We start from the raw sequence: 27,615 nt of genomic DNA, 5'->3' as shown, positions 1-27,615 counted from the left end.
ACCAGGACTCCTTTCTGAACTGTTCCTGATGTATTTGCATCTCCAGCAACAGCAGATGATAGAGTACGATGAGAAGCATCATTAGAAAGAGCAAAGCGCAAAGATGTCCATGTTTAGTGGAGTCCTCTGCCTCTACTCTCTCTGCTACCATCGTAGAAGCCCTCTGCTAAGCTAACCTGCTGATGCTGTCCAAGTCACTGCAAAGCAGGAAGTGAGAAAGTGCACCTTTTTGAAGGTCACTCTGTCATTTCTGACCAGCCCATGACCCAGCTAATGGTGAGTAATGACGATCGAATGGCACGCATCATGTCTTACATTAGACAGTGCATATGGCTTACAAGACCCTTTCACATCAATGCAATCTCACTTGACCCCTGCAATGATATTGTTGCTGGATAGTATTATTATTAATGAACACTTGCTCTTGACTGAACGGGGGTTGAAAGGTTTTACCTGATCAAACCACTAGGAGCCGTCAGATGAGAAACAGTTTTTAGACCCTGAGCCCAGTATCCCCTCAGGCAGCTCCCTGAACCTTCAGCACAGAAGGTATCCTGGGTTGAATATCCATCATGTTCTGTTTATCATTAACCAAACCTCTAGGATGCCTGACGCTGTCTCTCCCACACCTCTCTTTTTTCTCTTTCTTTTCTCACCATGCACACACTTTTTCCTTAAATTGGTTGAAACCATTAGTCTCAACCTAAACCACTTCCAACCTTCATGTCTTCCATACATGCTTCTTTACCTTCCTAGGAAACTTCTCCGAACCCTAACTACTTCTCCCTGATTGGCATCTCTGATTCAGAAAACTCAAGACATTTGCCTCGACATGAGCACCCAGGAAGCCTGGGAAACCAGGGAATGAAGAAACAGCAAATGGAACGATGTTCTTGACCTTTCCTAGGGGTTCTCGTGGTGTTTTTCAGGGTTGTTCTTGCAGGGTAGCCTGCTGTCATCATTCCCGGGCATAGAGTTTTCCTCTGGCACATTTTCCTCATTCACACTCTCTTGTGCTGCCCCCAGGGCCTGAGGACGCCCTGTGCAAGGTGAGCCAGGCACCAGGCGTGCGAGAGGAGGCCTGGCTGTGCCAGCAGCAGCGTGATCATGCAGAGGACACGCGATGCCCTATGTGAACCCCCAGAGGAGAGGCAGGAAGGGTCACTGGGAACTCCCTCCCAGATGGGCCTGGGTGTTCACCCTGCTCTGGCAGCTGATGGAATGCCACATCTTTCCCAGTTACCTTCCAGAAAACCACTTTTTTTTTAATGCTCAGGAAACACAGAAAGATTCGGGTGTATCTGCCATCAGCCAAGGGAAAGGTCACCAGCTGCTCAGTGGGATCTAAAAGTCAGAGGACAATTAGACAGATATTTCCAATTTAGGAGTTTCTGCATGGCCTTTGTTTGGGCTCTTTATTACTTCCAATCATTTAATGAGAAGTGAAGTGACTATAAATTAGTGTCTACTAGTTCTTTATAACGGAAGAGAAGCCAGTTTGTCTTTTGAGAAAGCACAGGTGAAGAGAGCAAACGACTATTCCCAGTGGTCCCAGGAGGCCCGGCCAGGGCCCTGTGTCCTGGTTTGAGATGGGAAAGGAAGTGAAGGAGCCATGCACAGAAGCTCACCCAAGGAGGAGGGGAGGCTGCTTGGGCCGTCAGAGCAGGTGGAAAAGCAACAGCCCTCTAGATACTGAAAACAACCGTGACAAAATTTGTCTTGGTTGTTATTCATGGAGCTGGGGGCCCCAAGAGACGGACGACCAAGTCTGGAGACCTGAAAGAGGAAGCTGTCTCCCCCAGCAGACTTCTCTGAAGGCCGCAGGAGACCAGACTCCTGCCGTGAGGCTTCCCTTTGCCTGCACTTTTCCGGCTCTGGCTCATAACTCTTTTCGGACACCTGCCAAGACCAAAGCTGCAAATGCTCCTTCCGATCTGCAGCTCCGCAGCAAGCTCACCCAGATCAGAGCAGGCTCCAGGGAGGTGGGGGCAGGGCCTGTACCATGCACACCCTCCCTCCCTGGCATCCCAGCCCACCCTCCCTAGGACCTTGGGCACCAGAGGGAGGACATGGCCCTGGCACAGACGTGGGAGCCCAGCAAAGGCTGACCCCAGCCTCCACCTTTCTGGCTTTACGTGTCTATTACATTTCATATTTCCCACAGTTCCTTCCAACTGAACTCTCTGGAGCCACAGAGGCCAGGACATTTCCCTGTGTCCGCGCCTTGCTCACCCCTCTCTAATCCAAGCCGTCTTCTCTTCGCATCCGCCTGTCCTCCCCAGTCCTAGGCTTCTGCCAACGCCATGAACCTTCCCCAGATCACTCCCCACTCGGGCTGCAAAGAGTAAGAGGAGAACATTAGGAAGACTGTGAGGACACGATCCCTGACCTTACAAAATGTACATTCCACTTGGGGAGACAAAAAGCTAACAGCTAGGACAAGGCCCAGCCAGGAAGCGCTGCGGAAGTTACTTACGGGAATTGGATTCTGGCACACTCACACTGGCCAGAGGCTCTGCCTCGTGTTTGAGCTCATCTTCACCGTAGCTGTAGGAGCTAATAATTCCACTTAGTATATAAGGAAGCTAAAACACAGAGATGTTAGGACTTTATCTAAAAGGCACGCCCTGCGGGCCACAGAGCCTGGGCTTTTAGGAATGACACTTTGCATCTGGCTTTGACCTACGCATCGAGCGTCTGCTTCCGCCTGTTATTAAGACACATTGAGTCTTAATAACCAGATTGTTAGAGAAATGTAAATCAAAACTACAGTGGGGTACCAGTTCATACCCACTGCGATGGTGCTAATAAAAAAAACCACAAAAACATGTATCGGCGATCATGGAGAAATTGGAAACCTCACGCATTTCCAGTGGCAAAGACAAAGGACATGGTCACTGCGAGGGCGGGAAGTGCATTGGTTCCTCGGTGCACTCAGCATGGAATTTCTACTTGGCCCAGCATCTCCACAACTGGGATGTACATCCACATAAAAGCCATACATGAAAGCTGGGCATGGTGGTGTACGCCTGTAATCTCAGCACTTGGGAGGCTGAGGCAGGAGGATCACTCCAAGTTCAAGTCCAGCCTCAGCCTGGGCTACATAGTGAGTTGAAGGCCAGCCTGACTACAGAAGGAAATTCTGTCTCAGATAACCCAAAACCCATGCGTGACTATTGACAGCAGTATTATCCATGTAGCCCAAAGTGGAAACAACCTTAACACCCAGCACGTGATACACGCATAAGTAAAATGTGAGCTCCATAGAGTGGAATATTATTCACCCATAAAAGTACAAAACTATGACACACACTACAGCACAAATAAAGTCTGGCAAAGAGGAGAAGCCAGGGACAAGAGGCCACCTGTGACATGATGTCACAATGTGACACGTCCAGAATGGAGAAGTCTAGGCCAACAGAAGGTAGACTAGCGGTTTCCTTAGAGGAGGAGAGGCGGTGAAGTCCACAGATGGGGACTGACAGTTAATGGGGACACATAGTAAAGATATTCTAAATTTGGATCAAGAGGATGGCTGCATGATTCAGTGAGTATACTAATCCCCACTGTACACTTTAACTGAGTGAGTGGAATGGCATACTACATTTTATGAAGAAAAGGAACTAAAGACACAGATACATGCAGAGGAAAGACTGTGTGAGGATGCTGAGGAAGACAGTCCTCTGTGAGCCAGTGAGAGAGGGCAATGGACACAACTCAGTTCTGGACTCTCAGCCTCCAGGACAGGGAGGAAATAGCCCTCTGCTGTGCAGCCCACCCTGTTTGTAGCTTTGCATGTGACAGCCCTAGCAAACTAATGCAAGGCTGAACTAAACAGATCCCTTAATGTATAAGTTGCTTCTGAGCTACAAAGGCCTTCCATTAATTTTATTTTATTTAATCCTAACATCTCCCCTCATTTTCCATTTACTCTTCCTTCTTATAGTAAGAGCTCCCTTCATCTTCCCATTTTATTGATGGGAGAACTGAGGCTCAGATTTCACTAGATTGCTGGGTGTCCATTCCTATACCACTGTCCTCACTACCAGTCTTCTGTGTCTTTAAGCTATGAATGTGAAGGACAAACAAGGCTGCAAATAGCATCTTAAGTGCAGATCAGTCCATTTAAACGCATCCTCATAAGCAAAAAACTTCATTACTTCATCCGTTAGATGTGGCAAAGAGGTCTGGACCCTCCACCTTACACTCTAGAAAGTCCTGCATGGATTAGAGGCTACACCAAAAAGAACAAAACTGTGTAAAAAAAAAGAAAAGAAAAGCATGTGAGTACTTTCATCATGTGAGACCTGGCACATAGCTCAAACACAGCATGCTCAAACATCTGCTCCTGTAACCACCACTGGGCAGGTCCCAGGCAGATATAGCTCTATGTCATTTGCCCTAAGTTCTCAACACAAAAGGCTATTTACTGTGCTTGGATGATGTGAATTTGGGCTTTTTGTCACTTGTCCCACAGTGAAAGGCTGACACGCAGCTTGGGTGTGGAAACAGTTTGTGCTTAGCTAAAAAAAAAAAAAAAACAAATCTATCAGTTTGTCAAATCCCTGCCCTATGGTAGCATTAATGTAACGAAACTGTGCAAAATGGATTACAATTTCCCGGTCCCACCAAAGGTCTTCTTCCTTTCTTTTTTTTTTTTTTTTTTTTTTTTGGTTTTTCTCCGGTACCGGGAACCGAACTCACGACCTTGCGCTTGCCAGGCAGGCGCTTTTGCCGCTGAGCTAAATCCCCAGCCCCAGGTCTTCTTCCTTTCTCTTTGGATTCCAGTTCGTAGTTCTACATAGGCTATGAATTACCAAAAATCTACACAGTTGCATATAACAACTGAAGTGCAATATTAAATAACTCAGATCACATTTACAAATCTGTATACACACATTGCATATGAGTGAGGCTGAAGCTTTACATTAGCATCTGGGTGGACACTGAATGCTAGACATGCACGTAGTTTAATTTTATAAAACATCTAGTGAGGGCTAACATCTCAAATATGAAATTTTAAAATGTTAGTCTTGCTTTTAAAAATTGAGAGAAACACAATTTTCACTTTATCTTTTGACTTTGATGTTCATTTTTACCCTTTTTATGAAAATATATTTAAATTTTGAATGCTATGACATTTTTAATCCTTTAGATGATCACTATAAATAGGACCCAAATTATCTGAAAATCACATAATTAGTGATTTTTGCCAAAGTTAAGGAAAGAGAATAAATTTCATGGAATAAATACATGGTATTTTATGAATTATGTATGTCTTCATTTTATTCTCATGCAAATGTCACCAACTCATCAACAGGATTCTCAGACGTGTGCATTAATAATTAAATTCAGTCATCTTTGGTATTTCTCCTACTTCTAGTCATTAAAAAAAGCACCCAGAGCTTCCTGCATATTTGGTATTGCCATGAGCAGGGTACGCCTGGCAGAGTAGGAAGAGAGCACCTGTTGCATGGAAGAGGTTGTTAGCATAGTGAACAGTTTTCATGCATTCAGATGCACAGCACATGGGCTTCCACTTGCTGGCCCTGGGCCTTCCTACGAGGTTCCTGGCTCTCTAACATCTCTTGAGTAGGTTAGGGTCTTCAGCAGGCACAGTACTCTATTGCACTGGGCATCTTGCTGTTGTTTTTGTTGCTGTTGCCGTTGTTGCACTCAAACAGTTGTCTGAGACCTAATGTCCGCCTCTGATCCTGGTGAGAAAGACAAATAGCAGTAGGAACAACTACCCAGAAAGTGGGCTGCTTGCAATGTAGACCTCAAGTAAGGTGGGATGGACACTCTTGGGACTGTCAGGGACAGCATCCTGTCAAAGGGGAAGGGCACAATCTGAGCTCAAATGGGAGGGGCACCCCAGAGAGCAGTGGAGAAACCACACGCGAGAAGGAAGGCAGGAAAGCAGTGCGGCCTCCCACTACGCCACGGACCTGAGAGAGGAGAGGCCAGGTGATGCCAGATCCAGATGAGCCAGCTTTGGCACACCAAGGCACTTGATGCAGATTCCCGGGAGGTGCTTGAAGCCTACGCAGGCTTTCAAGAGAGGGAAGAAAATTAATGTACTTGGAGTTAGAAAAGAACATGCTGAAGGTTCTGTGGAAAATTGATTATGGAAAGGGAATTTGGAAGCAGGACGACTCATTAGAACGTCTGGACAGTCATCCAGCAGAGAGAAGAGGCCCAGAAATACAGTGGCCCCAGGGTGTGCCCAATGTAACAGGCTTGGCTCACGACTTTCATTTGTAGTCGAAGTATAGTTTCTTAGGAGAACTGGAGGATGGGGACCTGGGACTGTAGGTGACTGCACAAGCTGATCTCTCACTGCAGAAATCTTCCCTACAGTATCCCAGATGGACTGACTTCCAGCTTCTGCTTGAGAGCTGGGAGTATAAGTGGGTACAACTATTTGCAGGGTCACCCATCTGACCAGCAGACCACTTTGGTTTCTGGAAAATAGTCACCGGCAATGAACAGAAACCTACCTCCATAAAGCACTTCCTTACTGGCTTCTTTATAAACACTAGTTACTTGCTGTCTTTTGCAGCAGTAGATTTCTAGCCACTAGAAGTCAAAATAGATATTCAAATAGCTATCCTGTTTTCTTTTGGTAATCTGTTTCTAGGCTCACCACCTTATATTTATTGGCTCTCAGCTCCAGGGACAAAATACCTGGTATACACAACACAGTGGAAGGAAGGTTTATTTTGGCTTGTGGTTTCATAGGTTTCAGTCCATGGTTATCTGGTTCCAAGGCAGGGACATCATGGAAGAAAGTGGCCTGGCAGAGGACAGCTGCTCACCTCATGGCAGCCAGAAAATGGAGAAGAGAGAAAGAGGCAGAAAGTAAGTGACCAGGAACCAGATATAGTCCCAAGGTCACACCACAGTCACCCATCTAGATAGAAGCAGTGAGCTTTACTAACCTAGTCGTCTCTCAGTCCAGTCAAAATGCCAATCAAGATTAAGCAGCACACACATCCGGGTCTGTCCTTCTCTCCCATGTTTCCAGGGGCCTGGTAGCCCATACTAAGCATATCTTCTTCCTGCTACCAGCCGGCTGGACACAAAATCCACATTTATTCTCGTGTACTGGCTTCTCCCTTTACAGGCAGCATGAAAAATATTTTGCAACTCATTTTTCCCTGCTCTCATTGTGATTTTTCATAATTGATGTAGATTGCTGAGGTTGGACTGCAGTTTTTCATCTTCAGGGCACATTTTTATGAGATTTACCACAAAGATTTCATTTCTCTACTGAAGTATATAAAAATTTTTAATTTACTCCACTAACAGGGGACAGAGAGGACATCTCCCTTGTCAAAGATCTGGGGTTAAAATTTAAGCAGAGCCCCCCAAAGGAAGGCACTTCCCAACAGTGAACTGGTTGCTGACAGTCTTCGGGGACCCTGGACCTTGCTAATTGCCTTCTTTGGCTTGCTGTAAAGCATCTGTTCAATTACTTCAAAACACTCTTACTTTTTGGCTGAGTTATCCTCCTTTTTCTAGGGCCGCTGAATGTCTAGGACCTTATGCTGGTTCTATTGCTCACCCGTTGTGTGGTCCTGGTTAAGTCTCTCTACCGCCTTGAATCTGAGTTGCCCTTAATATTGTTTTTGCACACTAAATTAAATTGTACAAGAAAGTTCAGCCTTTTGCTCGGAACACACTTAGGATCACCCGACAAAATACAGGGCACCCAGTTAAACTTGAATTTCAGATAAATAATATGTAGGTCTTTACTGTGTGTTCCAAGTATGACATTGTTGTCATTTTTACCTTTGCCTCTTCATCCTTCTCGGTCCTCTCTTCCCTTTTTTTCCTTTTTTCCTTTCCTTTGTCTTCATCCTGTTTTTCTTCCTCATTACCTAGTTCTAATCTTAAGGAGCACAACAGTAGTAATAATTGCATGCTAGGCTTTAATGTTAGGGAACAACCCTACACTTTATGAGCTTATCTGCTTTGGATGTGACTTGTCTCCCCAGGGGTCAGGTTTTGAAGGCTTAGTCCTCCATGTAGTGGTATTAGGTGATGGGGGAACATTCAACAAATGGAGCCCTGTGGGAGGTGACTAGGTCATTGGAGGTCCCACCTTCAGAAGGGATTAAGGTTGTTCTCCAGGAACTATGTCAGTTCCCATGACAGTATCTGTTACAGAAGGGCAGGGCTGTCCCCTCCCTGCTGCCTGGCTTCCTGGCTTGCCTGGTGGATCCCTCTGATGGGCCCTCCTCACTGTGATGCCATGTACCCTTTGGTCCTCACCACAAGGCCAAATCAATGGGCCAAAATATAAGTTCCTGAGTTTAACCAAAAATTTAAGCACATCTTCTCTGAGCTAAAATTTTTCATCTGCAAAATAGAAGCACTCAGAAACCTATTTCACACGGTTACTGTAAGAATTAACGCTCTTCACCAAGTAGCACATAATCAAAAAAGGGCAAATATTATAATCATTAGCCCTCCTGCCTGAAATATGGTTCTTAGTATAGTCTACAGAAAAGAACTTTCTTGGTTCTGATTCTTCAAAATTCTTTCAAGACAAGGGACTTCACAATGTTATTCAGGAGACTACATGGCGTAAAGGACTATCACCCCGAACTCCTTGACACAGGAAATCTTTCTTTTGTCTTCTGTCCTTCTCTCCCTGCCCTTTCCTTCCATAGCCAGCCATATGGAGGCCACACCCTCACAGCCTGTGCACCCCTGAGCAGCCCCAGAGGCAGACATAGAGCCAGGAGATTGCTCCGTGGTGATTTTAGTGACTTGTAAGCCCAAAACGGCTTTGCACCCCTCCCCACTTTTGGCATATCTTTCTTGGTGACTGAAAATTCAAGCTTATATCCTGATTATATCACCTCTGCCTGCTCAGATCTTAGATAGAAATAGAAACTATTGTTTTATTACCAGATCCCAGTACACTTAAAAAATTGTCACAGGATGACTTTTTGTTTTGTCTATCCTCTCTCATCCCTTCTTAGTTTACTTCTCTATTAAGTCTCCAAACTGGGCTGGGGGTTCATGCTTAGCTTGCTTGAGACCCTGGGTTTTATCCCTAGCACCACGCACACACACACACACACACACACACACACACACACACACAATGCACTCCAAATAAAGGCTATGAGGGCTCATCAGAAAATCAAGGTCATGCCTTTTCCACACATTCAACATTCCCTTGCTGTAATGAAGAATAATTAAGTATAAATCATCTCAAACTCATGAGGATTTAGCACATTAGGTATTTCCAGAGATGCTGAGATGATGATTCCACAACTCTAGGTTCCAGACTTTAAATACACCAACAGCATCTTGACATTTTTGGTACATAATGAAGGTGTATAATCTGATATGTAATCAAGATTCTACATGCTGATGAAACACATACACACACATTTTGTCTTGTCTTCTTTCAAAGAGAAGGAAAGGACCATCCAAGGTTTCACTTTTATGAAATAAGTGAGACTTTTCTTCCACTCCCAGGGTTTCCCTTTTCTATAGTGGCACCCCAGGAGCAAGAGGCAACCCTCTGCATCATGCACAGGAACCCAAAGTGACATGTGTCAGGAGCACGCAGGGTCCTACATAGAACTCCCCTTCCACTACTGGTGACTTCTACAGCACTGTCCTTAAAGGCAGAAAAAAATTCAAGTGCTTCATTTCTTTCCTAGGATATACAAATTAGTAGAGTTATTCTCTCAGAACAAGACCATGTTGAGATGGATCCAGGACATTCCATTTAAACTATCCCGTTACCCTCAAATCAAATTTCCACTGCGGCTGAGTGGCAGCACACCCTGCTCTGGGATCAGTGAGCTGCTCAGGCTCCTTCTGCTGGAGTGTTTAATTTCATTTCACTTCCCACAAATACGCATGCTTGGAGTCGCTGCATTTCCTTCCTCTGGAGTAATCGAAAAATTTAATTCACATTAAGCCGGAGAGGATGATGTTTTTCCCTAAGGTCACTCAAGGCAAACATTTTAAACCTCTAAGAGCCCATCAGTCAGAGATGTGAGTCCTGTCTTCTCGTGATGAGATGCCTCCTGGAGACACACAGAGCCTCCTGCCCTGCTCTGCCCCCTCCTACACCACCCTCAAGGCCCTCAGGGCTCAAGGTCACCCCCGAAACCCACAGGTGCAGCTCCACCTTTGATCTGCTCTGCAGTTCTTAAGATGCCCCCTGTGCATGTTCTGGGCTCGTCCTCTGCTTGGAGATCTATGAGCTTCTTTTAAGCTCTATCTCTGCTTAAAAATTAGTGTGACTAGGGCCTGAAAGCCTCTTTGCTACCACAAATGGCAAGCAGCCAGAATGAGTATTTCACCAGGGCTGGGTTATGCTTGAAATCTTATCATCCTTTCCCTAAAAACTAATAACGTTTTGCACTTCTATGATGCTTTCATCAACTCCAGGTAATCTGTTCTCCAAGGACAGAATGAAGAGATGAATAAGTCATTAATTGCTCATAATGCCTTGCATAAGCTCTCTCCGGCCATCATGAACAAGAATCCCATCAAGCACAAGGATGTCTGTACATATTTCTCTTTTATTCTGATATAAAACATGTGCAATGACTTCTAAAAGACAGTTTTTCATAAACACAACCTAGCGCATATCGCCAAGATGACCAAGAACCACACAGGTGGAAGAAAGTCTGCTCATGCTTCACAGAACTTTTTACAGGAAAAGATCGGGCATGGTGGCACACATCTGCAATCCCAGCACTTGAGAGGCTGAAGCAGGAAGGACCATGGTGAGTCTGAGGCCACCCTGGGCTACATAGTGAGTTCTAAGCTACATAGCAAGACCCTGTCTCAAAAAAAAAAAAAAAAAAAAAATTAAGCAGCTTCAGAGGAAGAAATAAGACAAAATCTAAATGTTCTTGTTTAGAAAATACTTTTTACCTGATCTATAGAGACTCCTCCTTCTACTCTTCAATCTAGCAGAGTATTTCTCTGCTTACAAAGGCAATGCCTCTTTTTAAAGAAAGCTAATATATGAAATGGAGGAAGGTCTTACAAGAATTCCACCTGACCCAGCTGGAGTTTTTCTTTATTTCAGTTGCAGAGTTTGGGTTTATTCTTTCGCCAAGGTGCCTTTCCCAGGAGTCACAGTCACCGGGGATTTTCCTTGGTTTCCAAGTATAAAGATGCATGCAGGAAGCAGGGGAAAGTGGTAGCCGGGAAATGGAAGATCCCTTATTATCTGCCAGAAAGGCAGAGGTACAAAGTGCTCTCGGTCAGCCAATCACAAGGCCAGTGTCTGGTGCTAGGAGAAGGCTGCAGGTGCAAGGGACTGGGGCATGGAGCATCCTGGGAAGGAGGATACAGGGACAGGATGGCTCAAAGGGGCCAGGTAAGCACTCTGGTCTCCTGCACCTGGCCACGTCAGGAACAGCTCGTACTGAAAGACAAAGTTTTACATTCAAAAATGGTGCCTGCCAACCTTGAGTTGGGTCAGTCTCTGCTGGCTACCATGCACTTGAGTCCAGATTCACCCTGCACCTTAGATCGTAGACAACACTGCACACCCGCCCTCCCACTTCCAGATTATGCAAAAAGCACAGCACACAGTCATCTCTTCTGGATTCCCCTTTGTCACGGCCTGCAAGGACATCACGTTGTCAGACCCACTACTGCAGGGCCCTCCTCCACCCTGCACCCAGGCCTTACATGGGTCTGATTAGACCCACTCAATTCTCTCTAACAAAGAAGAAACCTGAGTGTATGCTATTTCATTTTTTATATATGACCTCACGGAGCCCCAGGCCAAGGACGCAGTGGAGTCCCAGGAACAGACCACAGCCCGTAGCTGGAATGCTGTGGAGGCTCCACTCTGAGCCTCTGTCTCTCTGCTTTTCAGTAGCTGCATCAACCTCTCCTGGTGCCCACAGACGCTCTCAGCTTCCCAAGGCACTCCTAGCTCCCACCAAGCCTGGGGTGTCTGGGTTCCAAATCCCCATTCCTGGGAAGGAGTACAGAATGACCCAGTTTGGCTCGGGGGTCTCAGCCTGGATTCCTGGCTGTGGTCAGGGACACAGGACCACATCGTATGATGCATTTGCTGTGTTAGCCCCCAGAGCAGAGACATTTTTCAGAAAAAGCAAGCACTACGCTAACAAACCTACACATGTTCACAAAGGCTGGCCTCTGACCAGGGCTTCCTGTTTGCAAGGAGAAGCCCTCCTCCATATTATGAATACAGTGTCAGGGAGGGAGCTGCTGGTGAAGGACCAAGGAGGCTCCATCCAGGGGATAAGACTTCAGCCCCAAGAGGCCTTCCCAGTCCTAGCAGGTTTCCCCGCTCCGTGCTCTCATGCCCCACCCCACACTTCCAGGTCAGGTCAGTCTGGTTCTGAATTTGGTTCCACCACTCACAAACCGAGCATTTATATAAGATATCTATCTTCTCTGAGCCTCAGTTTCCTCATCTACAAATGAATACATTCATACTTTTAAAGAGTGAAAAGATTAGCATATGCTGTTCTGTTCTAACATGCTGGGTGAATTCTAGGTGTCTCCTATTGTGATTGTTTTTGTTAATATTAACCTTTACAATAAAACCCACAGCTACTAGGTGAGTCATCTTGCCATAACTATAACAAAATAACTGAGAAAGTAGACTTACAGGAGGGCTCATGATATCAAAGGCTTTAGTCCCTGGTCAGCCAGCTCCAGGTCAGGAACATCATCATGGAAGGGCCTGGTGGAAGATGGCTGCTCCCCTCATGGCAGCCAGGAAGCAGACACAAAAGGAAAGAGCCTATGCTGTGGGTTTCCTCCTTCTTCTGTTCCATCCAGGCCCCCACCCCATTGGCTGATGCCACCCAACATACCTCCCCTCAGCTTCCTGTCCCACACGTCAATCACGTCTGGAATGTACCTCCCCTCAGCTTCCTGTCCCATGCGTCAGTCATGTCTGGAAAGTTCTTCACAGACACATCCAGAAGGGGTATTTCCTAATTTCCCAGGTGATTCTTGACTGAGTCAAGTTGAAAATCAAGATGAACCATCACAGATGCTCTTTTAAAATGGGCAATCAGACCAGGGATATAGCTCAGTGATATAGGCATTTTCCTGGCAAGCCTGAGGTCATGAGTTCAATTCCCAGTACCAAAAAGTAACAAAAAACAAAAAACAAATAAAATGGGCAATCAACCTCCACGTGGATCTCGCAACTAAAGACCTACACTATTGCCCAAAAGCACTGAATAGCATGCTCTAAAAAAGCAGAAGTCTAAAAGCAGAAAAAATCTCCTCCAAATTGTAAATTTATAGTCTTTTTGTTTTTGGATGCTGCTATTTTATGACAGCTGTGGAGAATATGACCTCGTAGTAAGAATGAAGAAAGAACATACAAGGCACTAGCACTGTGTCTAGATATAGAATATACCCCAAAAGTGGAAGTTGTCAGTTGCACTAACTAGTACAATCATGATTATTGGGCCTCAGAGGAAGGGCGCTTAAATATTCATTGGCAGATCTTTTAAGGTGATCAGTTCTGTGATTGCTAGGATGGTCACAAATCTTCCTTTCCCAGTTAAGCTTAAAATGTATGTGGATATGTGGGACTGGGTATGAATCAATACATAAAACACAAAGTAATTTTTTTTAGTATTTGGAAAATGGAAGGAATTCATCAACCAACACACAAAGAGGAGAGCAGCTATGCAGGAATCCCTGAGCTTTGCCAGGGGCTATGGCTGGCTATTGCTCCTGGGAAGTCCCACACTATTTTCCTAAAAGCACCCCTAGTGTGGTGTTATCATACAAGATTCCCACACTATTTTCCTATACAAGTAGCTTTCTGGCTTCTAGTAGAAATAAAGAAGTCTCTTCAGTTCTCTAGGCCAGATGTACAACTTCCAGATGCTCCTTGAGCAGCCCATCCTGGTGTCTGCGACCCAGGCTCATGCATCCAATGTGGAACTAGACCGGGAGGAAGTCATTTGGTTTTCACACCAGGGAGCACCTTCCTCTGCTCTGGGCCTCAACCTGGAGCCTGGGCTCACTTGCCGTGAGTTCAAAGGCACTCCACTGGGAAGAGATTCTGTTCAAGAAGAAAGGAGACACAAGGCAGAGAGAGGACATGGAAAGGAGGTGCCTCACACAGCGCCTAGTGCAAAATCAGTCCCCTCTGCATAGAAAAGTTGCGTGCTGCTGCCACTGTTAGAGTTCTCTGGGGCCTGCAAAGATATCTCCTTCAGGCAGGCACCAGGGTCGCACACTTCTCTGGGGCAGCTAGATTTGTTCTCAGTGTTGGATATTGATTTTTCCTTCAGCAGAATAGCAAAGGCAGGAGAGCTTGCAGGAGAGAGAGAGAGGTTCCCTTCCCCCACAGCTGGCTCAGGGTGGCAGAGCAGCTCCATATCTGTCACAGGAGACAAGAAGGAGTCAGGGACTCTCCTTAGCATTCATCACACGCAGTCTGCCGAGGGTGTTGGTAACCGCCTTAACATCATTTACCGGCCATTCAGTATTGACAAAAGCACTGTAGAAAGTTGGGTTTTCTTCCCCAGCTACCCCTCTAAAAGCTGACTTCTTTTCTTCCTTAAGGTTTTTCAAAACTTCTGCAGAAATGGTCAGATACGCTTATCTAAAGATTGTCTTCATATCGAAGCCTCCTCCTCATGAGGCAAAGGTTGTGGCTGAGCCTATCTAGTGATTCGGCCTCTCCAGCAGAGAAATTGCTTCTCTGTAAAAACCAATACCCACCTGCTTGGAAACCTCAGCCACTGGCAAATATGTCATCACAAGAGACATTTCCAGTTTCTTTGACAGATTGGGCCAGGGCTGAAATTTAATCTAATGTGTCAAATGTGGCGGGGTGGGCAGAGAAGCACTGCAGCTGTGCAGTTGGTTGCGGTACACCTTGCGTGGGAAAAGTGTGAGAATCGGGTGAGGGTGTAAAGCAGTACCACTAAGCATCTCAAAGGGAAACAACAAAGGGCCTTCACAAGCCCCAACATTTATCTAGGCAAATGCTATATATTCACACCACAAGTAAGTCGTGGATACCCACAGTCAAAGACCTCACACCCTTTACAAAAATGGACTCAGAGTCTATCACAGACCTAAATATAAATACAAATATAAAACATAAAACTCTAAAAGTCCTAGAAGATAACACAGGAGGAAATATAAATGACCTTGGGTCTGGTGATAGCTCTCTAAAACAAACCATGAAAGCATGATCCCCAAAAGAAATAATTGATAAGCTGGACTTTATTTAAAAATTCTGCTCTGTGAAAAACACTAGCAAGAGAATAAAAAGATAAAGCCCCAGACTGGGAGGAAATATCTGCAAAAAATAGGTATGATAAAGGGCTGTTAACCAAAATATAGGAAGAACTCTTAGAACAATAAGAAAATGACTAAACTGACTTTAACTTAAGCAAAAAACATGGGTGCCTTGCCGGAGAAGCTATAAGAGGCACATGAGTTTGCCCAAAGATGCTGTATCCCTTGCAGGAAAATAGCAGAAAATATCTATTGTTACAGCCAAACACAGAACACTGTCTCCACTGAAAGCTGATGAGGGTGCAGAGCAAAGCGACTCTCATTCATTACCAGAGGAAATGTAAAATCATACGGCCAATTTGGAAGACAGTTTGACAGCTTCTTACAAAATGAAACATACTCCTACCATGTGATCCAGCAACCAAGTTCCTTGGCATCTACCTCGATTTGTTTAAAACTTGGTTTCACACAAAACCTTATGAAGAACTGTTTATAGTAGTTTTATTTGTCATTGCCAAAGCTCGGAAGCAACCAAGATATCCTTCAGTAGGAACAGATAACTAAAGTGTGGAACACCCAAACAGTGGAATCGTATTCAGCATTAAGAAGAAATGAGCTACAACATCACGGAAAGAAATGGAAGAAGTTTAAATGCATATTACTAGGTGAAAGAAGCCAAGCTGAAAGGTTGCATATAATCTGATTCCCGCTCTGTGGTATTGTGAAAAAGGCAAAACCATGGAGGTTTTAAAAAGATTTCAGTGGTTTGCCAGAGGTAAGGGATGGAAGGGATGAATGGTAGATTACAGAGGAATTTTTGATGCACGTGAAACTGTTTTGTATGATATTACAGTGGTGGGTGCATGCATCATACATTGTCCAAATCCTCAGACATACTCAATACCCAGACTGAACCCGGATCTAAACTCTGCACTTAAGGCCAAAGCAGGGTCACTGAGTGTGGCAAACATGACACTCCGGTATGGGATGTTGATGGTAGAAGTCTGTACACGTGTGGGGATGAGGGTATTTGAGAAATTTCTTGTGATAATTAGTTTTTAGTCACTGGGACAGAACACCAGTGATAAGATAAGGAGAAGAGTTTATCTTGGCTTAGGGTTTCCTAGGTTTTAGTCTTGGATTGGTTCCCATCTGCTTGGTTCAACATTAGAGGAATATTTAGAGTAGGGTGACTGTGGGGAAACTATAAGAATTGTACAGAAAAGTAAACCTGCCCGGAGGAGAAAGTGGCTCAGAGAAATCTAGAAGGAAACGTGGATATATTTTGTTTTGGGGGTGGTGGTGGTACTAGGGATTGAACCTGGGGCCTTTGCATTGAGCCACATCCCCAGCCCTTTTTTTAAACTTTGAGACAGGGTCTCACTAAATTGCTAAGTTGCCCAGGCTGGGCTTAAACTCATAATCCTCCTGCTTCAGCCTCCCAGAGTGCTAGGATTACAAGCATGAGGCACCGTCCCCATGCCCTCACAGGCATTTTGAAAAGATAAACTAGCCCATTCTTAGTCATATCTTGTGTTACAAAAGGAAATGTGTTCAGGTAAAGCCACCAACCAGTATAGGATACTGTTCACAGTAGCTGTCTTCTATTCCACATCAGCTTGCTTTGGGTGAAGTTTATGCCCCGTGTCCTTTTTCTTGCCAATGGTGCCTAATCTCAGGCCTCATCTGCACACCACCCTCTCAGATGCAGCGCCATGGCTGGTACTGCCAGCGGTTCTGCTGTTGTGGATTGGTGACAGTTAGTGAGCATTTGCACGCGTCCATATATTATAGTGCTAATCCTCGTAATATCATCAAAGCAATGATAAATATTCCATCTCAAAGCTGAAGAAACAGAATCTCCAGGCTATTCATTAAAATGACCAAAAGGCTGTGCTAAGTAAGAGGAGCCATGGAGGCCATGGCCAGGTGGTTGGATTCTCGTGGTCCTTGGGCTGCCCTGCAACCAAGGGGAACACCGCTCTTGAGGCCAGTCGGGGACCAAAGAGAACCTCGATGGCTGAACCCTCAAGGACCAGGTAGCTTGTGCTTTTCCCTGGGGTTTCCAAAGCTCACCTGCTCAGAAATACACAGAACATTCGAGTAAAGAGGCGAAATGTTTTGGTCTTCCAGTGTGACATGTGCCTTGTACACAGAGCAATTTTTATTTTTAAGAAAATAGCAAGGCTGCTTCATCTAAAATTTCTACACATGAATCTCTCTCCTTCTCTGTGTGTGTGTGTGCGCGCACGCGCGCGCGCGTGCGCGTGTGTGTAGGCAGTAAAATCATATCCCAACTTTTTATCTGTGAAGAGCTGTCTTCAGTGCAAGCTGACAGAAGAGAAAAGAATTCACAATCACCAACGATCTATGCATTTTTTTTTAACCAGCCAAATGAGGACATCATCTGAGCTGAGATCAATCCTGGCCCCCAAAACATACAAAGGAACGTTACTTTCCTCCGGTGACATCTTCATGAAAGCCCTGTGCAGCGCTGTACAGAAGCCTCTCCTGGGACCTCATGAAGTCATCAAGATGTAGAACCTCGACTTGATCAAATGTGAGCCCCTGACTCCCCGTCCCCACTGGGAAAGCTGGCATTTGTTCTCTGATGTTCTTTCCCTTTCAATTTGTTCTGCTATCCCAGAGATCACTCCCTCTCACTGCTACCCTGAAGCACCACTTGCTGAACTCCTCCTGAAGCTCCTGGTCGTCCTGTCCTCTGAGCCCACTCGAGAGCCTCTTTTCCTGTTTCACACCATCTATTTCTCTGGGCCACTGAAATTGTGCTGTGAAATGTAGCACCACTTCCCGGGACCTCATTAACACCAGCTCCGAGCAAACCGGCTGCAACAGAGGCGGCATTAAGCATTGCAACAGCACCACTGACGCGGCCCAGAATTCAAGAGCGGCCGGACAAGTGATAGAAATCAAGTCGCTGAAATAAAAGGCCAGGAAGTACACAGAGGGCCAAGGGAAGCTTTTCAATTTATATTTCATGTTGCTATCACATTTGTTCCTGCACAGCAAGGCTAGGTCGTGAAATAGAGAGATGGCTGTGGGTTTGTGCACCTTCTGGAATTCTCAGATCTACCCAAACCAAAGCCATAAATAATATCATAAAACTAATTCAGCCGTCACACCAATCAGGCTGCTCAGTCATGAGACACACTGGATAATTACATGTTTCCTACAGATGCTGACACCCGGCTAGCTTCAGCCAGGGCACTTCTAAATATACATTGCTCGGTCAGAGCTACCAGTCTACCCTGGGTTTTCTTCAAGTGAAAGAAGTCGCTTTAAGCAAAAGTTAATTACAAAGAAGGAAAACACAAGTCATTTTGTCAGAACAATCTAAATTAATTGATGAAACCCCCAAATCAAGCGATCCAGGTGCTGAGAGACAGAAGTTGATCCAGGGACAGGTACCTATGTCCAGGCACCATCTTGGGCAGTTGTTTATCTTGGGCCCACATGTATGATGAGGAACTAAAGGTCTGTCCTGTGTGCTAATTGGTGCCCTGTGAGCTACTGCCCTGTCCTATCATGTGGCTTGGTTTCTGCATTGTCTCTATTAAGGCACCAAGTTTTCCCTACTCTTACACTGTTTGTCTCTTGGCTCCTTATGGAGAGATTTCATTTTCTTAATGTCTTACAAACTAAATTTTCATTCACACATCTACTCACAGGTACTACAAATAATTAACAGTGAAATCAAAAGCTCTTGTTTAGCAGAACAACTGATGTAGCCAAGGTAAGTGTCAGGCTACACCTTGGCAATGACAAAACTTTATCTCCCCACTGGGAGATGCATATGCAGAAGAATTTGCCCTGCCTTCCATGAAAAGCACAAGTATATTACACAAAACCACAAAGAAAAACAGCCAACAGGATAATCAGCATTTTCCTTGTCTAATGACCTAAGCAGAAAAAGATCCATGGTAAAATATGGTTCTAAATTTTGGGTAACTGATACATAAATTATATTTCCTGACTAATATGCTAGCTAATATGTTAGGCCCTGTTTTAAAACCTTAGTCTCTAAATTTATTATAGCAACTTGACAAGGAAGCAATTTTTATAATCCCATTTTATAGATGAAAAGTTGAACTTGTAAAGAGCGAGCAAATGGAAGAAATGGCATTTTAACCCAGGCATAAAAGTACTTGACTCTACACCACTTGTAAACACTTATGATTACCCCTTTAGGAAATATTGACAAAAGTCACAACTTAGTGTAGAAAGCTTGCCTGTGTGTGCATACAGCAGATTTCCATCTGAGGTAAGTATGCTGATGTTGAAATTTCCTGATATTAATGATTAAGGGTGTTAATCAGGGGCTGAATCACACACATACAATGCCTTAGTCCATTCTATGCTGCTATAAAAAATACCTCAGATTGGGTATTTATAATGAACCAAAATTTTTAATGAACCAAATTTATAATGAACCAAAATTTATTTTTACATGGTTCTGGAGGCAGGGAAATCCTTGCTCAAAGGGCCTTCTTGCTGAGTCAAAACACAACAGAATGCAAGAGGGTGAAAAAGAGCAAGAGTAGATGAATTTGTGTCTTGGTTACTTATTCATTGCTGGGACAAAATTTCCAACACCCACAAGTTAAAAGAGGGGAGATTTATTTTGGTTCACAGTTTGTAAAAGATTCAGTCCATAATCAGCTGTCTCCAAGGCAGGGTGGCTTGACAGAGGAGAAATAGTTCACGGCATGGCAGGCAAGAAGCAGAAAGGGATCAAGGGAGGAGGAGGGAGACAGACCCTCCCTGGCCATTCTCATACCTGACACTTCCCAAAAGGCTTCACCTCTGAACACTGCACTCAGCTATAAACCCATCAGTGGGCTAACCCACTGATGAGTACCACACACCCATGATCCTTCAAAAATTCCTGCCTATGAGTGCATGAGGCTCTGGGGGGACATATAGATACAAACCATAACAACTCATTTTTATAACAAACCCAGGCTCAAGATAGGGAACCCATTGATACCATAACAAGATGCGTTACTCTTTCACAAAGGCAGAGCCCTCATAATCGAATTACCCTTTAGGCTTCCCAGTTCTCAACATTGTTAGTTGTGGAGCAAGTTTCTGATACATGAGGTTTAGCAGCTATATTCATAGCACACAGCAAGCAGAGGTAGAACAGCCTGGGTCCCAGGCTGCAGGAGAGGAAAAGGCTTGTGAGAATAAGCATCTGGGACATTAGAGCTGGCCAACAATAGTAGAGACCAGCTGGATCTATGTTCAAACTCTGGATCACCCACTGACCAGTCACACAAGTTGGTGTTTGGTGATATTGCTCCATAAGCATGCCACACTAAAACTTAGTTCCTTAGTACAGTTGCATTTGTCTTGCTCATGGGTTTGTGTCTTGGCAGGATTTAGCATTTTCAGCTCAACTCTGCTGTGCTAGGCTTGAGACCAAGAGCTGGCTTTATCTCAAGGTTTGGCAGCTGGTGCCAACTGCCAGCTGGGACCTTAGAGGGGTCTTAACTTTGGTTGTCACCAAGAACACGTACAGGTTCCTCTTCTCCATGTGGCGTGAGCTACCTTTCAACATGGTGGTTGAATTTCAATGGTCAGAATTCCTAGAGAGAGAGAAAGAGATAAACAGAAAATACCACCCATCACTGATATAACTCAAGCTACTCAACATCAATTCCACAACATTCTATTTGTTGGAGGAAAAAAATCCCAAAGCCCTGCCACGTGGCAAGGGAGAAAAATAGGCTTCATTTCTGGGTGGGAGTGTGACACAATTCCAGGTGAGCCTCTGCGGCTGGAAATGCTGCCATGGCCATATTTTGAAATTTCCTTCTGCCGTATTGGCTGAATAACTTGCGGACTTGAGCATTAATTTCTCTACCTAAAAAACTAGGATAATGGAGTTCATATAACGCAAGTTAGAGACCAGCCTGGGAAATTTAGTGTGACTCTGTCTCAAAATAAAATAAAATAAAATAAAATAAAATAAGTTAAAATAAAACAAAACATAAGAAGTTGCACACAGTAAGTGTTCAGTTGAAACTGTCAACTCAGATTTGGGATCATTTCTGGGAAAATAAATGATCAATTGTTACTGAATTTCTCAAGGACATACCTGAACCTGGACAAGCAATAAAACTCATTAGAACTAGAGTCAGACTAAAGTCTGTAGCCCCATCCTTCAAGCACCTTCTAACTGTCCTGGGAAGTTCTCACAGGGACCCTATTTTAGGAAGTCATCAGCTCAGTTCTGGAGTTAAGACTGCTAATTTCTCCCACATTAGTGTTTCTGTGTTAGGCCTTTTAGGCTGACATAAACAACAAGTAACTAAAAATGATGAATTAACACTAGGAGTTAGAAGGAATTTTGATCTTATTCTCGGGTGTTGACTTATGCAAGGAGGAAAAGCTCTTTACAAATCTCTGCCAGAAGGACAGGCTGGTGATTATTCCTAGAATCCAACATGCTCTCTAAGCAACCTCAGAGCTTGGAATTTCCATAGTGATTTCCAGCCAACCAAATTAAAACATTTGGGACACCAGGATCCGACCTGATAAACCTAGCTCTGATCCGTGCCTTTCAGATGAGAAAACCCATTGATCCTGATCACAGGTCCATGATCGTTCGGAGTAACTCCATGAGTTACGGGTAAGACACAGAAGAAAATGAGCAGAAGAGGCGTCCTGAGCAATCTAGTGGGTGTGACAAACCCCAGAAGTCACCTTTTTCTGTGCCCCACCAAGCAGGAGTTTGCTTACAGAGCCCAGCTCTCCGTTTCCTCCATAAGTGAAAAATGCTAATGAAAGGCAAGACAAATGGGTAAAAATACAATTTGCTCCAGATCTGGCTCATGAGGAGCCCCTACAAAGAATGTCTTCAAAAGAGAGAGATGAAAGGGGGTCCGGCCCACGGCTGGCATTTGAGCTGGCATTTGGAGCGTTACCGTATGACTTCGAGCAGGGCATAAGAAGCTCTTTGATTGCCAAAGAACAGTTGCACCTCTGTCAGAGAGGCCCCCGTGACTCATGCGGCAGAGCAGGAAAGCAAGGGACAAGAGCAGATGTGAAGGGAAAGATCAGAGCCGGGCAAGAGAGGAGCTTGAATACCAACCAGAAAATGAAAAGGAGCACAGAGAATGCAGAGCTGGAGGAGGACTGAGGAAAAGAAAAGGAAGACCTGTTTGGTAGTCAGCTCTCTGACAGGACACCTGCTGGCTTTGGGGACAGCAACACATCCAAGAGGAATCGAATTGTTCCTTCTTGATCGTGAAACTGAAGGACACAATGAGAGACAAAATGTCTTCAAGGCAGCGAACGCCTTTCTTCCCTGTTGTATTCAAGCAACAGAAGTGTAGGAAACTTATTTACACATTATAATTTTTAAAATTAACACTTCAAAAGCACGTCCTCGGTGGCAGGTACTTCGTTAAACTCTATAGAAATGGGCTCACGTAATCCCTGTGACAGTCTAAGAGGCAGGCAGAGAAATCGGTCCTCCTCTCTCGCTGTGAAGCTGCAGGGTTATGGTCATCTGCTGCCTCCACCACCACATTGGCGTCTCATATTTTTTAGCCCTTAGAGTCTTACAGGTGCTTCTGACATCATCGTACACATCTCCTTATTTTAAGTCCTTCAATAAGCCTGTGTGGTGGGAACTCTCTTTAGCTCCATTTACCAATGAAATGTAAAGAGGGTCATTTTACAATGAGGGTGGGCAACATTCTCCTATGGTGAAAATAGTGAGTGGGACATCCAAGGGAAGAATCCCGCTGGGTTGTCCTCAGAGCTGGTGCCTGGATCCAGCATGAACCCAAGAGGCAATGAGCGACTCATGGGCCCTTCTCTGCATTTGGCAATGACATATACGTGGGTCCTAAGGAACCAAGTCACACAGGACTTCGGTCTTTCCACTCCCTGGTGGGCATCACCACAGATGCAGGCTGGCCTTGGAGGTGAGCGGAGCCTCCCATCTCAGCGAGCAGGCAGAAGGCCACAGCACTAAATACAGAGTCAAGATTCAGACCTTGTCGTTTCAGTCTGCCGTGCTTTTCCAAAAAATTCCTGACCCAGAAACAATGGTCCATATTCATCAAGTCAACTTCTGCTGGGTGTTTCCATCCTCAGCAAATAACAAAGCCCAAGATGCAGGACTAGGACATGAATTTTAGCCCTGCTTGCATTGCTAAACGAGCAGTGGTGTTCTCAGAAGTGCCTACTGGGTGGTCTGGAAAAATAATGCCATTCTATCTTCTGCAGATCAACTTCACTGGATGAAATGACTTCTGTAACCTCCAGGAATGTCCTTAATTTCATTAATATTAATTCCAGATTATCACAAAAGTCTACATGAAAACGCTTATCCATTATTCTGTTTTCAGATAGCAAATTCAAAGTGTATGCTGAGGTTTCTTTTTAACCAATACTCCTAAATTTGGCCATGACTAACTCCTTTGAAAAGGTATTCATTTATTTAAAACAACCAACAAGACTTGTGCTTTTTGTACCCTGGGTAGTGACAGACAGAGAAGAGCACACAGGATAAGATCAGCGCCCTCACTGGCCCCTCTCTGCACTTGGCAATGTGAGAAACACAGGTCCTGAGGAAACTCCATCCAACCACGCAGGTCCCCAAAGCAGAAAAACTCTCAGCCTACAAAGGAACTTCAACAGCGCACCTGTACAGCGAGTTTATCGAGACCTTTAAACACAGAAACCCTAAGAAGAGGGACAGGAGCAAAGATGGAGTTTAAAGACCTCTTTCTAATTCCATCGGCCCGGCAATAATCAAATGACCATTTACCAAAATGATTTCAAATTACAGAATCTCCTGATCTGCCTTCAGAGTTAAGGCTCAAGATAATAAATGCCCGGTGCCTTCAGATATTTAATTACGGAAAAGACTTATTTTGCAAAAGAGGCTAGACAAACTCAGGGAGTGACACAGAATCTTAATGAGCTGGATCTTGCGAGGTCATGTAATTCAAACTCCGTCATCATTCAGGACTCATTTTCAAAGGCCTCCAGGAGAGAAGCTTGACAGCCTTCTTTGTTGACAGTTTTGATGACCTTCAGCTGGGACTGTGGTGGTAGCTCTTAAAGTATGTCACTCCATCATGGCCACCAGGGTCCTTTGAATCCTTGCAAAAGAATGGTGTGTGTTCCTCCTGCATCTGGGGCTGAGGTCTTAGTCCCCTCAGGTCTAACTGCAACTGAGGGAATGAAGACTATGGGGGCCAAAGCTAGGCCTAAGGGCCATCGTATTTGGGGGGGAGTGGTACAGAGCTTGGTCCCCACAGCACATGACAGTAGCTGAATCTTAACATTCCATAGCAGCTAACATCTGGATAACACTTAGCCACTCACCATGTTCTCTGATGCGTCATTGTGTGGCTTCCAAAGCAAAGTTGGGATGACAATCCTGCAGAGTAGATTACTGTCTCATTTTATCACAGAGGTTTATGCTAATAAGTGGTAGACTTGGGATTGCTATTACTACTCTCTCCTCTCCCTCCTAAAACTAGGAATCATGGTGATACTAAACATGTATATGTTCCTGCCTCTTTTCATGGAATATTTCCCCTCACCTTTTTTTTCTTTGAGACAGGGTCTCTCTGTCTATTCCAGGTTGAGCTTGAACTCACTGTGTCACCCAGGCTAAACTCATGATGATCCTCCTGCCACAGCCTCCCAAATGCTAGGATCACAGGTATGTGCCACCACGCCCAGCTCCCTAACTTTTTTTAGCAGTCCAGCAAGGTAGGAACTTTCTAAAGTCCCCACATCCCAGAAGGTAAAACTGGAAATTTAGAAAGATAAAGAGACTGTGCTATGGTGTCACAGCTCATCTGGTGAGATTGGATTCCAGCCTAGACAATTGGACACCTAAACCCATGTTCTTGTTATACTTGTTAGCGCTGTAGAAAATAACCACAATTTCAACCAGAAGAGGGATTCAAAATCCTAGCAAATCTCTGCCTATTTCTGACATGTGTTCCAATCCACTTGGACGGTGATAAAACCCACAGACCCCAGTGTCTGAGACTTTGCCATCTCTGCCTCCTTTGTCCCTTGGAGAATTCCAGCATTGCCCTTCCTTCCTCCTGCGTTAACAGCTGACAGTTTCCCTCCCCACAAGCAAGACACAAGGAAGGGAATAGGGAGTGAGCTAGAGTACTCTTGCCTTGAGCAGCAGAGAGACCCTTCAAGAATTCCCCTTCCAAAACATTTCCCTGTCAGTAATTCCTTCAATACTGAGTGTATAACGTGTGAGACGAGACAGAGAGAAACTAAATGCTTGCCTAGGTCACAAAGCAGTTAAAGGCAGAGCAGAGAGTTAAAACTCACTGTGCACCCCTCTGGGCAAGAAGCCCATCTGAGCTGGGCATGGTATGCCATGCCTGAAATTCCACACTCTAGAAGCTGAGGCAGGAGGGTCGCTATTCAGTTCAAGGCCAGCCTTGGCTATATAGTGAGACCCTGTCTCAAAAGAATAAAGTAAAGGAAGTCAATAAGCCTCCCTGGAAAGGTTACTGTGATCTGGGTGTTGTATTTAGTTCCCTAAGTCTCACAAGATCTGTTTGCTTATTCAAGAAATCCCTCCCGAGTGGCCCACCCTGTGTGCCAGGCCCTGCCACAAATATAAAGCAAAGCTGCGTTCAGGAAGCCAAGGTGCTAAGGGGAAGAGAGACAACAAGCCCTTGAACAAGGAAATGAATGATGTGACAGATGTTGACAGGTGCTTAGAGAAAAGCTAAGCAGTGACAGGAATAGGCAGTAGGGGGCAGGGAGCTTAGGACTATGAGTGAGCCGATAACAGGCAGAGACCAAAAGGCGCGAGGAGGGCAAATTGAGCAGAGAACCACAAGATGAGTATCCTGGGCAGGGCAGGGGCAAGTGCAAAGGCCCAGGGGCAGCACAATGAAGACAGCAGGAGGCTCCTGCCGGTGGCATGGAGCAAAAATGAAATGGAAGATGATTTATAAGATGTAGTCAGGTTGAGTGGCTACATCTGGCCAGGCCTGAGACCCTGGCAAAGACTTTGGCTTTACCCTGGGGAACCTGAATATTAAAGGGAGGATTTAGGCCAGGCTAGGATTTCCTTAAGAGTTCCAGCTCTGTGGAGCTGAGAGATGCCCGGCGCTCCACTATGCCTTCTCCACTCTTCAGAGCCCTCATTTCCCAGAGCACAGGACAACCTGATCCCCTACTCGAGTCCAGCCGCAGGGCGCGGCCCAGAAAGAGTTTCCATTTCTTCCTCCAAAACCCTGACTCTTTCCTACACCAAGGAATCTGCAAAAGTATTCCAGCCATGGCTTTATGCGCTTTATCATTCTTGACACACCCAACAGCTCCCACCCTTTGACAAAGGCTCAAGCCTTGTTCGCCCGTTATCTATCATTATCTCCGTTTTATGTAGTCACAGTGGACTGACCCATCTTGTATTTACAATCCATTGCTATTAAATTTTATTGTTCTTTTATAGCCACCGAGATAACTAGCCAAGGTCCAGGTCTAAGCTGACAGATTTCTAGGACCAGCTCTGAGACCCTTGGCTGGAAGGCATCTGAGAGGTCAGTGAGTACAGGGACCTTATAATTCAGCACAAAAACTCGCATGGATTTTGGTTTTTATTCTGTGGAGTAAAGGCAGTCACAAATGTTTTCCTGTTCTTCTCCACAACAGGTGGGTCTTTCTCTGCCTCGTGAGTTTGGGCTGGCCCAGTGCCTGGCTTTCCTAGAAGTGCAGAAGACTCAGAAGGGAGGTTCTGAGCTCAAGCCTTGAAAGAACCTGTGCTTCGGCTGTTTCTATCTTGGAAGTGAGCTGCTGGGTAGTGCAGAGGCACAGGGAGGTAGGATCACTGAAAGGTGGGAGGCGGGTGCAGGAGGATGCTCAGGGCAGCAGAAAGTACCTGGACCATCTAGCTGAATGCAGCCACCTGAGTGACCTCAACCGTGCCACATGGAATAAAAGAACCGCAGAGCCAATCAGAATTGTGGAAGGTAACAAGTCACTGTTGCTGTCATTAAATTTTGAGCAACTAGCTACAGTGCAGTAGCAAAGTGAGACACCATCCATGACCTGGTGCTCACAGGAGAAAGGGGATGGAAGGGAAAGAAATGGCTTAGCAATCGCTCCTCAGATGGGTTCTTGATTATGATCATTTCCTTTCATAAGCCCCAATGCATCACCAGTGGCAAATTAGTGGGCAAATTTGATTTAAACACAGATTTCTGAGCCCTTTTCCTTGACAATTTGAACACAGTAAGTCTGAGATGGAGCCCAGAAATCTGTAGTCTGACAAATGTGGTGTATTGACAACTGGTGGTCAACTTATAGCACCCAGCTGAACTGAGTAAG

The sequence above is a fragment of the Chinchilla lanigera genome, unplaced genomic scaffold (assembly GCF_000276665.1).
Source record: "Chinchilla lanigera isolate Chin_1 unplaced genomic scaffold, ChiLan1.0 scaffold00008, whole genome shotgun sequence".
Classification (NCBI taxonomy): Eukaryota; Metazoa; Chordata; class Mammalia; order Rodentia; family Chinchillidae; genus Chinchilla; species Chinchilla lanigera.
The sequence above is the reverse complement of the archived record's forward strand: the minus strand, read 5'-3'. Positions refer to the sequence as shown.